Source organism: Meriones unguiculatus, chromosome 19, assembly GCF_030254825.1.
Source record: "Meriones unguiculatus strain TT.TT164.6M chromosome 19, Bangor_MerUng_6.1, whole genome shotgun sequence".
Lineage (NCBI taxonomy): Eukaryota > Metazoa > Chordata > Mammalia > Rodentia > Muridae > Meriones > Meriones unguiculatus.
In genome coordinates this window covers 18,367,334-18,380,569 of record NC_083366.1, presented here as the reverse complement: position 1 = coordinate 18,380,569, position 13,236 = coordinate 18,367,334, and the positions used below count along the sequence as shown (strand labels likewise).

The following is a 13,236-nucleotide window of genomic DNA, read 5'->3' as shown; positions in this document are numbered from 1 at the left end:
TGAAAGGAAGACAGATGTATTTTCCTTTACTGATCAACAGAGCAAGTCAGTCCATACTCCTTGCTGAACTGAATAGATTTGCTTTGAGACTGTATTGGTAGACCCAACATCACCCAACACTTTTGGAAGGAGTGCCCATTAGGAAACCAAAGGACATTAATGTTTTGCAATATAAAATTCAGTTGGAAGGAGTGCTAGTATTCAGCTGTATCAAGAAAACAACATTCCTGTTGGCTCCTCAGTTATGCTTTGTTCCTATTCAAACTAAGAATTAAGAATGATAAGACCCTAAGACAGCAGTTCTCAACCTTCCGAATGCTGCAACCCTTTAATACACTTCCTCATGTGGTAGTGGTCCCCAACTATAACATTATTTTGTTTCTACTTCACAACCATACTTTTGCTACTGTTATGAGTCATAATGTAAACATCTGGTATCCAGGTTATCTGATATGTCAACCCCCAAGGAGGGCATGACCCACAGGTTGAAAACCTCTACTCTAAGAGTGACTTCTTAGAGGTTAATCAATCAATCAATCAGCAAGTGACAATAGATTTGAGTTGAGGTACAGAACTAGATAAATTTAATGAGATAAAATGGGATTATTTATCAAAAATGAATACTGCATGTAGTATTAAATTGAAGTTATTTTGTTATGTTTAATTATTTAGTCTTTTATGACTTGATTATTAACTGTAGTTGATTGATGCAATATAATTTTAGTATTGTGAGCAACATAGTAGTTTTAGTCAGAATGAATTTCCTATACATATCTTAGTTACACAATACACTGAGTTAACTAAGTCGATGTATAGTTACTGTTTTATGAAGAGGGTTAGCAAAAAATAAAATTATTTTGCAAACCCTTTGATAAACATCATCTGAACAGATGAAAATGACTGAATCCAAAGACTCTACTTTTGGTTAATAATTTGGTTAGAATATCCACTCGTTTGAAACTCTTTGTAGGTGGAAGGAAACATATTGACTGCTTAAGTTACTAACATTTTATGTATTTACTTTGTACCTTAGTTTTGAACAAAGAAGCAATAAGCCAAGTATCATGACAAATTGGTTTGTCAGTGTTTTCCAAAAGTGAGGAACCCTCAAGTTAGTATAAAATACTGGTTTTGATCTTACAGTATAAGGTAATTTTGTGTGTATGCTTACATAGCAGTATGTGTGTGTTTGAAGGTGTGTTCATTTATGTAGGTGCTTATTGAAGACAGAGGCTAACATTGAGTGTCTTCCTGACTTGCTTTCCTGTACCTTGTTTCTCTGAGTCAGAATTTCTCACTGTAGTTGGAGCTTGCTGATTTGACTTGCCTGGATATCAGTCACTTTGTCCCTGTCTCAGGTTTCCCAGGGTTGGAATTACAGACGCTTAACACATGCCTGGTATTTCCATTGGCACAAGGGCTACATTTTGGCCTTCATGCTGTGCAAGAAGCACTTTACTGACTAAGCCTTGTCTCCAGCCTCTATTTTCTTTTTTCTTTTTTTTTTTTTTTAGTTAAAAGAATACATTTTCATATACTAATTTTGAGCATTTCAATGCATAATATTATAACAGTTGCTGGGGCTACTAATAAAAATACTAATTTACACTCTGTAGCTGCAATAATTCACAAAAGCAAACATTTTACCTACCAGGCTCAGTGAGTATTTAAACAATGCAGGCCAGCAACTATTCCTCTCCCTTTTATAAATTATAAAAGTTTAAGAGTTTAAAGAATGTTTGTGGTGTTACAAAATTAGGAAGTGGGAAATGGAATTAAAGTTTCTTTGAGTGGATTGCCAGCTGGTCCAGCTCTTACGAAACAAGTGTAATGGGATACAGGTCATACAAAGAATGTGTGTTTATCATGACATTGGGGAATCTTAGAAGACACAGAAAATTGTATTGAAAATGTGTCATGAACTATGAGCAAAGCTTCTACCACATTGTCACCAATAAATATCTTTGTGCATTCTCAAGAATTCTGCTTGTTTCCCTTTTATCTGAGATGAGAAATTATTTGTTCAATCTTAGCATTTAGAAGAATGTTCAGTGGTTGAAAATACTTGTTAGGTTTATTTGTAATAAAATATGAGACAACTATAATTCCTGACTCAATAATTTGTATGTGTATGTTTGTATATCTGTGATGATACTTGTTAAATACACGTGTGGGGATTCCAGCTGTCAGTTTGGGATATCTTCCTCAGGAGTTCTCTATCTTGTTTTGTTTTGTTTGTTTGTTTGTTTGTTTGAAACAGGGTCTCTCACTGTGATTTGGGGATCACATAGTATGCAGTCTGGCCTGTGAGGCCTATTGTTCCTTTTGTCTCTCAATGGTAGGATTACACATGCATGTCACCATGCCCCGCATTTTACATAGTCATAGGAATATGAGTCAAGTCCTCATGCATTCCACGTAACTGTGACTGAACAATCTTCACTGGTCCAAGGTACTATATAGTCCCTGTGCCCTCATGCAAAAGATACCCACCCACTTGAAAGCCTGCTGGCACTTGCACGGGTTTAGATATGACTGTATCTGAGAGCCTGAAGTAATACTTCCTGGTGGCACCAGGACAGGATTTTATTGTTGCAAGAGTTACATGAGATGATATAGAGAAACCATTTGTATCTGGTAAGGGAAGTCAGTGAACCACTAAAATGGAAAGAAAACAAACTATTTACCATAATGAGGAAACTGAGACTAAATGCATTAGTCTCTAGACTCATCTGATTGCTCATATTTACCAGGTTTGCATCTGGAAGTAGTACAGGAGTGGCTAAAAACTTCCATCATTTGTGTCATTTAAGAGTGTAAAGATTAACTATTTTCTTTCTTTACTGGGATTTCCTTCTTCAATCATTCTCAAATGTTGTGCCATCATTTCTGCTGGGAATTAAACTCAAAACCTCTGAAAGAGCAGATAGTACTCTAACTGCTGAGCCGTGTCTTCAGCCCCAAGCTACCATTTCTTGAACTTTTCCTTCTTCCATCCTCTCTGAAAACTTCTCAGCTTAGTCTCTTATTTCTCAACTCTTTCTACCTACTGCTGTATTATGTTCTCTCTGAAACCATCATTCTTGACTTTTTCTGATCACTTTTCTTGGTTTCCATCTTTTTCTTCTCTTTATTCTTGTTTATTCTTCTTTAGAGAACTTTTTCTTATAAAACTCTTTTTGTACATCTAAGCCTTTTAATTTTTGAAGTACTCACAAATGCAATTAACTTTGGCACTTGATGTGGCAGAGTCATAATTTTGTAGTGTCAACTATAGGTAATATCTGAATAGCCCTATATTCACTTATATCTCAAGTGTTTCCTTCCCCAAATAGAGTGCAAAATATAAATGTAACAGGCTGTTAGGTCCAAATGGATAGAAATAATGCCGATTGAAGAAGAGACTGACATATACAGTCTTCTAGTTTCTTACAAGAAGCGCAATGCTGGAGAAGAAGAGCAATAGCTAGAGAAGAAGCAAGAACATGTGTAATAATTTTGGAGACACAGAGAGCTCTGCTATTCACCCATATTTAGATCTTTTAGGGCACTGAAAAAAAGGTCAGAGGCTCTGTAATTTATGTGGACCAAAGAACTAATGAGAGGACAGTTGTTCTCTAGTTGGGAAATTTGGAGGCCACAGCTTGAGGTGCCCTGCTATATAATATCATGTCTGTTAAAAGCAAGTAATCACTGTATGAAGTGACACACTCTTATAACCCCAGCACTCAGGGGAGCAGAGGCAGGCAGATCTCAGTGTGTTCGAGGGCTGCTAGGTCTACAGTTGAGTCCACAACAACCAAAGCTACACAGAAAAACCTGGTCTTAAAAAAAAGTTAATAATCAATGCAGTGTATCACTTTCTGGAATTGAGAGACATAAAAAAAAGCAGAAGAGAAAATAAAAGGACACAGGAAGGAACCAGGAATCAAAGGAGTAAGGAGTCTTTGAAGGCAGTGTGCCATGAAGTGAGTTTTCCATGCAGTGAGCATAGAAGGACTTGAGAATCTGAGAAAATACACTTATCAGTGTCGGTTACCTAAGGTCTTAAAGGAATAGAACATCTCAGCTAATGCTGCTGTAGGGACAATGTTTCCCTGGGATGACTTCTCACTATAGGAGCCCATGAGACTAGAATTAATTAAGGAGGGGTAGACATTAGGAAGAACATCGTTGAATTTGATCAAACATTTAGAAGTGTCTGCATTAGGTATCTAACCAACATGCCGAAGGGCTGTAACAGGGACAAAACAGCCAGAACTGCACTGAGAATTTTTACTTTGGGAAAAGTTTGTGATCTATTCTCCCTGTCAATCCCTACATGGGTGGCATGAAAGGTACAGCGTTTTACAATATTCATTCTTTTAACGTGGGCTTTAAATCAGATAGGCCTGGTTTCAAATGGACATAATTCTAGAGAATCAGTGACTTTAGACCACTTAATGATTTACTTCAAGCTCATCCTTCCATCTTTATAAAATCTTAACAGTAACATTTAGTTTCAGCTTGCAATAGGGCATGGCATGGCAATCTACAAGATTCATCCTTAAAAATGTTAATTCTGATAAAAACTTCCAGCAAAGCGGCTGGATACAAAATTAACACACACACACACACACACACAAAAAAAAAATCTGAAGCCCTCAGGCTAAGAAAGAAAATAGGAAAACTACAACCTTCACAATAGCCACAAATAACGTAAAGCAACTTGGTGTGACTCTAACCTAGCAAGTAAAAGACCTGTTTGAAAAAACTTCAAGTCTCTGAAGAAAGAAATTAAAGAAGATAACAGAAAATGGAAAGATCCCCCATGCTCATGGATTGGTAGAATTAACATAGTGAAAATTACCATCCATCCTACCAAAAGCAATCTACAGTTTCAATGCAATTCCCATCAAAATACCAACACAATTTTTACACACTTTGAAAGAACAATTATCAATTATGTATGGAAAAAAACAAAATGGCTAAAACTTTCCTGTACAATAAAAGATCTTCTGGAGGTATCACCATCATAGATCTTACGCTCTACTGTAGAGCATCAGTAATAAAAACTACAGGACACTGACACAGAAACAGACTGGTGGATCAATGGAAACAAATCAAAGAGTAGAAATAAACCCACACACGTACAGATACTTGATTACTGACGAAGAAGCCAAAATCATGCAATGGAAAAAAAGATAGCATCTTCAACAAATGGTGCTGGTCTAACTGGATGTCTACATGTAGAAAAATGAAAGTAGATCCATATTTATCATCTGGCACAAAACTAAAGTCCCAGTGGATCAAAGACCTCAACATAAAACCAGACACACTAAATCTGTTAGAAGGAAAATGGGGAAGAGCTTTGAACCCATTGGCACAGGAGACACCTTCCTTAACAGAACACCAACAGCACAGGCTCTAAGATCAACAATCAATAAATGGGACCTCATGAAACTGAAAAGCTTCTGTAAAGCAAAGGACAGTGTCATCAAAAGAAAACAACAGGCTACAGACTGAGAAATGATCTTCACCATCCTTACATCTGATAGAAGGCTAATATCCAGAATACATTAAAAAAAACTGAAGAAGTTAAACACCAAAAATCTAAGTAATGCAATTAAAAATGGGACACAGAGCTAAAAAGAGAATTCTCAATATAGGAATATTGAATGCTAGAGAAACAATTAAAGAAATGTTCAATGTCTTTAGTCATTTGGGAAATGCAAATCAAAACAACCCTAAAATTCTATTTCACACCTATCAGAATGGCTAAAATAAAAAACTCACAGGATGATGCATGTTGGAAAGGTTGTGGAGAAAGGGTAACCCGCCTCTATTTTTGGTGGGAATATAACCTTGTACAACCATTTTGGAATCAATCTGGCCCTTTTTCAGAAAAAATAGGATTACTGCTAGCACAAGATCCAACTATACCACTCCTAGGCATACACTCAAACGATGCCCCACAATTCAATAAGGACTTTTGCTCAACTATGTTCATAGCAGCTTTATTTGTAAAAGCCAGAATTTGGAAATAACCCAGATGTCCCTCAATAGAGGAATAGATACAGAAATTGCAGTACATTTACACAATGGTATACTACTCAGCAATTGAAAAAAAGGAAATCATGAAATCATGGATGGAACTAGAAAAGATCATCCTGAGTGAAGTAACCCAGAAGCAGAAAGATACATGTGGTGTATACTAACTTATATTTGGATATTAGCTATATAATATAGGATAAACATACTAAAATCTATAGTACTAGAGAAGTTAAACAACAAGGAGAACCCTAGGGAAGAGGCTTAAACCTCACTCAGAAGGGCAAACAGGATAGACATTGGAATTATGAACCAGAGTTCTAATTTATAAGAATTGGTCAGTGAACCAGCAAGCTTCTACTTAGCTTTGGTGACATTTTTAAAGAAATACAATGCCCTTAATAAAAAGAAAGAATCCAGAATTACATCAGGGCAACTAAAGCTTTCCCAGTGCACTATGCTGTATGCTCACCCTGTTTAGAAAATAATTATATTATAAAATATGTATGAAGACAGCATAGGTATGTGGACAGTGACCTACTTATAGAAAAAAAAAATTCAATCTTTCATAGAACATTTTCTATCTATCTATTTATTTATTTAATGTTTACAATTTCTTTCACTTTGCATCCCAGTTGTAGCCCCTCCCTCATCTCATCTGAGTCCCACCCTCCCTCTCTCTTCTTCTCTTTTAGGGGAAGTCCTCCTTCCCTACTGTCTGACCCTAGCCTAGCAGGTCTTCTCAGGTCTGCCTGGATCCTCCTCCTCTGTGGCCTGGCTAGGTCAGCCCACCAGGGAGAAGTAATCAAGAAGCAGGCAACTGAGTTCACTTCAGAGACTGTCTCTTCTTCCCGTAGTAGGGAACTCATATCTATCATTCAGAAAGGAAAACAGGACAGACATTGGAATTAGTAGAAGTGAGGGACTAGGATGGGAGTCTACCACAGTTGCCCTCTAAAAAACTCTACCCAAAAGAGTATCAAAGCAGATACAGAGACTCACAGCCAAACTTTGGATAGAGCACAGGGTATCTTATGGAAGTAGGGGGATACAAAAGGACCTGGAGGGGACAGGAGTCACACGAGCAGTCCAACAAAGCCAAAAATAAAAATAAAAATAAAAATAAAAAATAAAAAAGTTGGGCCCAGGGGGGACTGCAGAAACTGATGCATCATTCAAAGACTATGCATAGAGAAGACCTAGATACCTGTCCAGATGTAGCACATGGATAGCTTATAAGAACATTTTAAAATATCTTGTATTACATTTGTTCTCTATTCTCTTAATTTTACTACTTTAATGTTCTCAATGTTCATGGGCCCTTTTCATTCATTCTGCATATTATGGATCCTTTTATAGCCAGGCTACTGCTCCATCACTGAGCTATAGAACCAACCTAAAAATAGTTAAAAGAATTTATTTTGTGTGCGAGACATATTTTTTTAATGTGTGAGAGTGATATGTTATTAAAATTTTAAAAAAAACAATATATAGATATTTTTCTATGCTCGTATACTTTTTAAATTATATACATAAAATGTTTCTGCTGGGTGTACTCCTATCTGAGTTTAGAATGTGCATGTGAATGAACTTGTCTGCAGAGGCCAAAAGAGGCCAATGAATCCACTGGAGCTGACCTTACAGTCAGTTGTGAAACATATCAAATGAGTGCTGGGAACCAAACTGAATCCTCTGGATGAACATAAGGTTCTCTTAGCCACTGAGTCATCTCTCTTGCTGCAACTCCAAAAGAGTATTTCTCTTGTTGGTATATAAATATTTCATATACTTGTCTAAAACAAGAAGCTTCTGATTTCTATTGCCTAATTCATTGTAGGCTTAAAATAAATTTTTGCACCTCGATCTTAATATTTTACCATTTGAAATATACTGAAAATTTCATGGTAGGTTTATATCTCTAATATACTACAAATGTTGAGAAAATTTGTGCTAGCTTAGCATCAAATGCTGTTGGAGACTTAAACGCTTTCCCATTCTATTGGAGTAGTTGAGCACACTCATCAGAATTTTCACGTATATATTGTAAAAGTTTTCTATTTTCACAATCTTGAAATCTGTAACTATGAGCCAAAAGTAGAAAAGATAAATTCATGCTGTATTTAAGAGTGTTTTTCCTCAATATTAGCTATATATTGGTTGCTGTAATAATATGCATTGAGGAGAAGTTGTTTTATCACTGAGAATGTAACAGCTTTTCTCACTGCACTAAAGGTCCCCCTTTACAGGCAATTTAATATCTTACAGTATAATATTCTGAAAATGCATACACTCATGCAGAGACACATGTTACAATCTATATAGATTCTTCTTTCTATAGAGACTTCACGACAGCCTTTAGCAGACGCTGCGTTGTCACAATGAGTGGTTGTTTAGGTTTGGTTCAGATGGAAGTGGTACAGGTCTGTATTTACTTCTTCATTTTTATATAAGAGCTGATGTTAGGAGCAAGTCTAATATATGGAAATGTGATCACACCAGGAACTCTCATTGGGAACTGCACATTAAGATCAGTACATTCTTTCCTCCCAGAGAACTGTGCAGTCTCTTTGTTCTCCACAGCTTGATAGCCACACTATCTTAGCATCTCACTGTTAGCCAGCTCTTACCTTTTTGTTGTTAGACAAGGGGATTTTAGCTCTTCTTTGATTGCACCGTTTGCTTCTCCCTGCGGGTTTCTTCCCACATAATTTTTATTTATTTCTCTTCCAAATGTTCCTTCACATTCACTGTTTAGACCTTTACTCGACTGTCTAGTTTGAAAATAATTCTGAATTCTATTATCTTTAACTTTATGTAACATGTGTAATCAGGACAGCACTGTTTCTGTTTTGTTTTACCATTCGTTTTTTTTTTTTTTTTTTTTTTTTTTTTTTAAGTATGAGTTGGAGTGAAGAACAAAATACAGTTTTGGTATGTCTTCATTTTATGTTTGAAAACATTGCTTGGGTGCTGCTGGTACAATGGCTCATTTGGTAGTCTTTCCCATATAAGTGTGAGGACCCAGGATTAGATGCCCAGCAAACCAGGTAAAATGTTGGTCCTGGCATCAATTGGTTATAATCCCAGTAGTAGAGAACTAGGACAGGAAGATTCCTGGGGTAACTTAGCAACCCTTTCTAGCCAGATCCAATAAGAGACTTAGTTTAACAATTAAGATGGGAAAAAAGCATAAATAATATCAATTAACATTGACCACTGACCTTCATATGCAATCATCCAGGTATACATACATACACAAAAAGGAAATGTTGACTGTTTGCTCTTACACAGACAACTTTTAACCTTTTTACTAGAGCAATCTATGCAGCAACTTCCAGTGTGAGTTAAAACTCTGATTTCTCATCTCTCCATCTTCATCCCCATCAAGTGTAATTTCTCCAATTTTATCATCCATATCCATTATCTCTACCTGATTCTTTGTAATAGCGATATGCATTTTGACTAGAAGTTTGTTTTGAGATAAGCTTTACATGTAGCTTTTCAAAAGCATGTGGCATTAGAGCATAGAACTAGGCTTTTTCTAGAACATGAACTCCCAAGGGCAAGTTTTAGTGTCTGCTTTGTTTTTCTATCTCAAGTGGCTGCCAGATGCTAGTTTTCCACAGAGATTTTTTTAAACAAATAAACTACTTTAATAAGCTGCCCAGCTGAAATCAAAATATGGCAAGAAGTTTAATTTATTCTGCTTTTCAAAATGCTAATAAATAATATATTCACAAACATATATTTTGGAGATCATGAAAATCAGACATAGGTTTATGCTACTTGTTTACTATTTATAATTCATAGCCACACAAAGAAAGAGTAGAAAATTAAGAACACAGAGAGTGCACATGTATTTCTTGGGAAGTTGGTTAAAATATTTTCCATACATAAAGCCAAAATTTAACACTTGATATAAAAGAACAGGTCTTCTGTGCCCTTGTCCACACAGGGGAAGTGATGATGTCCCTCACACTTTGCCTAATGCTGACTTTATATGAAAAACAAACCAAAGAGAGAGACAGGTCTCTTCTTTACCATTCAAAACAGTGTCAAAATTCACTTTATACTAAGCAGAATTAAATTCCTGCAATCAAGTAGATGCATGCTTTGAATGTACTGAGAGGAGGAAACTGAGTTGGGGGGTAGGTGTCACTATATGCAACTTTACTCTCTAGACTAGTTTTTCATAAGTTAGGAGAAATTCCCTATTTGTAGAAAATACTAAAATTAGCTGACAAGAAAACCACAGGAAGATAGTTGAACGGTGGGAAAAGAACTGTGACCCTCAGTCCACACAGTGATGTCACTGTTCCAATAGTCAAGACATGGAGGGAAACCTAGGGCTTGCTGAGAGGATGGATAGTCCTTTTTTTTTTTTCTCTTCTTCAAAAGCCTGGTCCTTATTTAGTCGGCCTTTCTTATTTTGAAGAGCATGTCCACCTTTTACAGCTTCATGTACTTATGATCAGCATTAGTGCCGATATATTAAATGAAATTTCATAAACAAACAATCATTAGTTTAAGTTTTCCTGGTCTTCTGAATACTATCCTGGAATTCTGTGTAATTCTCGCTCCACCCCCCCAGAATGTGAGTCATCCAGGGTATCCATCCATGCTGTTTATACCACCTACCCATTAGTTATTCAGTAAGTGTCTCTATGCTCATTATCTCTACTACGTACATGTGTATATGTGCATGTATTTGTGTGTCCACATGTGCACACATGTATGTATTCAAAAAACACCTGCTTTGCTTAATAATGACTCCAATATGACGGTAAAATTGAAAATTTGTATATGCCAAAGAGAATTCATAAAGTAAGGTAATCTGTTTTCAATTAAAAAAAACAAACAAACGTGGATTTGTATATAGAGGAAATATCAGTATATAAGGACTTGGTGCTCTGCAGTTTCAGATAGCCACTGTGGTTTTGGGCTGTATCCCTTACAGCCAAAATTGGGGAATTGGGGAATTACATTCCTTATTGTGAACTTGATTTTGTGTACATATTAAATCTTATTTCTACAAACCTGGTCCCTGCTATGGCAACTAATTCTTGCTCAGGGTGCCTTTCGGGAGTTACTTGTGACTCAAATCTATTTTTGAATTTTGCCAGGATCCTGCTAGAGGCAACTAGGAAGGAATAAAGTCTTTCAAATATATGGGTTTAATTTCTTATTAAACTTTCCATTACCTGTGTTTTGTGAATTATTTCCTTTTTTTCTCAGAACTACTTGTGTGTCTTTAAAGAACTCATTGGTGACCTCTTATGTGTTTTACCATGTGTTTTATGCCTCTACTCAATGTACCCATTTTATGAAAAGTCTGAGCTATAGCAGTTACTTCACATTCAAGAATATTTGAAAAATGAAACTAGAAATAGAGGCCTACTATGAGAAAATGCATCTATTTTCAGTGGCAGCAAATCTTTCTGCCACACTAAAGTCAAATTCAGATGAAGGAAACATTAGCTTGGTATTTTTTGATCCTGATGCAAAATTATTTTTGTGTTTTGTTTGTTTGTTTACAAAAGTCTTAGTTCCCAACTCCACCTGCATCCAATTAAATTAGAATCTCTGATTGTGGAATTCCAGAAACAGAATTTTTAGAAAATTTAAAAACAATAATTAAAAAAAAATGAAAACAAACCCTTCTTGGTAGTGCTAAGCTGTGACCTGAGAACCGATAATTAGACTTCAGACTTTTCGATAGAATTGCATTGAGAAAGTTGGTTGGCTGAGTTTGCATTGGGGAATCTATTCTCTCAAATGAGTGGTGTTATATGTGGTGGATAATTCCCCAGGCCTTTCTATAAAAGCTTAATTAAGCCCAATGTATTTGAAGCTTAGTAGTCTGCTAATGGAATTATAGAACTTAATCACCATGTATTACAATGCTCCCTGCAAAAAAAAACAGCCTCCAAATTGTAATGGGAAGGAGAATTAGGGAAAAGAACACTGGGCTTCAGCTCAGCCATTGAATTCATGCTCTGCTCACTCTTTCTGTATTCTCTTCCAACTCTGGTAACTGTATCAACTTAACAAGAAATTGCAGTCCTCTGGGTGCAGAGACAGGGCCTAGTTCAATTTGCATTCTCTCTTCCTGTGTCCCTCTATACAAGCATTGAGTACTGCTGCTGTTCCACCCATAAGCTTCTATCCTCCCTTCATTGGTTTACAGCTAGCAATGCACACCACGGTTGAAATTACATTGTCTGTCCCCTTTTCCCCCATTAATATTGTCATCTCTTACATCCTAGAAGCACAAAGCCATTTGTCTTTCCAAATTGTATGCTTCTGCAAATGAAATGGGGGTAGGCTAAATGCTCATAATAAGGCAACATAAATAAACTATAACAGTCCTAGAGAAAAGAGAATGTCTGTCTCCCCTAAAGATAGTCTTTTGAGTACTGCCAATATTGAGCCAGTGTTAAATAGCTTTTCATTGGGGTGGTAAATATGGAAAGAATTTTCACAAGCTAGAGGTTGTGTATCAGTAGGAGACTAGAGCTCCAGCAATGACAGTTGAGGTTGTTTGCAAAGACCAGCTGGGAAAGGTTGTCCTGGACAAATGTAACACCCAGGACGCAATCAGGAAATTTAAAAAACTGATAGCAGCTCAAACTGGCATCCACTGGAATAATATCATTTTAAAAAGTGATGCACATTTTCGGGGATCACACTTCTCTGGGAGATTATGAAGTCAACAATAGGAACCCAGAGCATCATTACCAATAGATGAGAATTTCTTTCTTTGTTTTGCCCTGCTTTCCTCTCCAACCTGGTATAGATATCATTTTTTTTTTAAACAATTCAGTTGAATAAACCCTGGATGGTGAAAAAAAGAAAAGTTTTCACACACATAATCACAGGAAGGTCTTTTACTATGATCAGTGATTATAATACACTGGGGACCAAGAAAGGGAACATATTTATAATAAAGTCATCTTTTCCACCTTAATACCTAACAAGTGCAACATCACAAGACTGGAGTGATATTCAATAATGAGGTGACTTGGGCAGGAAATACACAGAATCCTGTGTGAATGGGAATGAGGGAGACCTTGCCCAAGACTAATGGAATGAGGAAACAAAAAGAAGAAAACATCCAGAGGAGACCTCAGAAATTAGAAGAGAACATTTTTTCCTTTTTATTTATTTACTTTTTATATATTACAATTTACTCACTTTGTATCCCAG

The 13,236-nt window shown here is 36.3% G+C and overlaps 1 pseudogene; it reads left to right on the top strand.

Moving 5' to 3' along the window:
- The first annotated feature begins 12,554 nt into the window (after positions 1-12,554).
- Positions 12,555-12,774, top strand: LOC110566797 (ubiquitin-like protein 5; annotated as a pseudogene).
- The last annotated feature ends 462 nt before the right edge of the window (positions 12,775-13,236 follow it).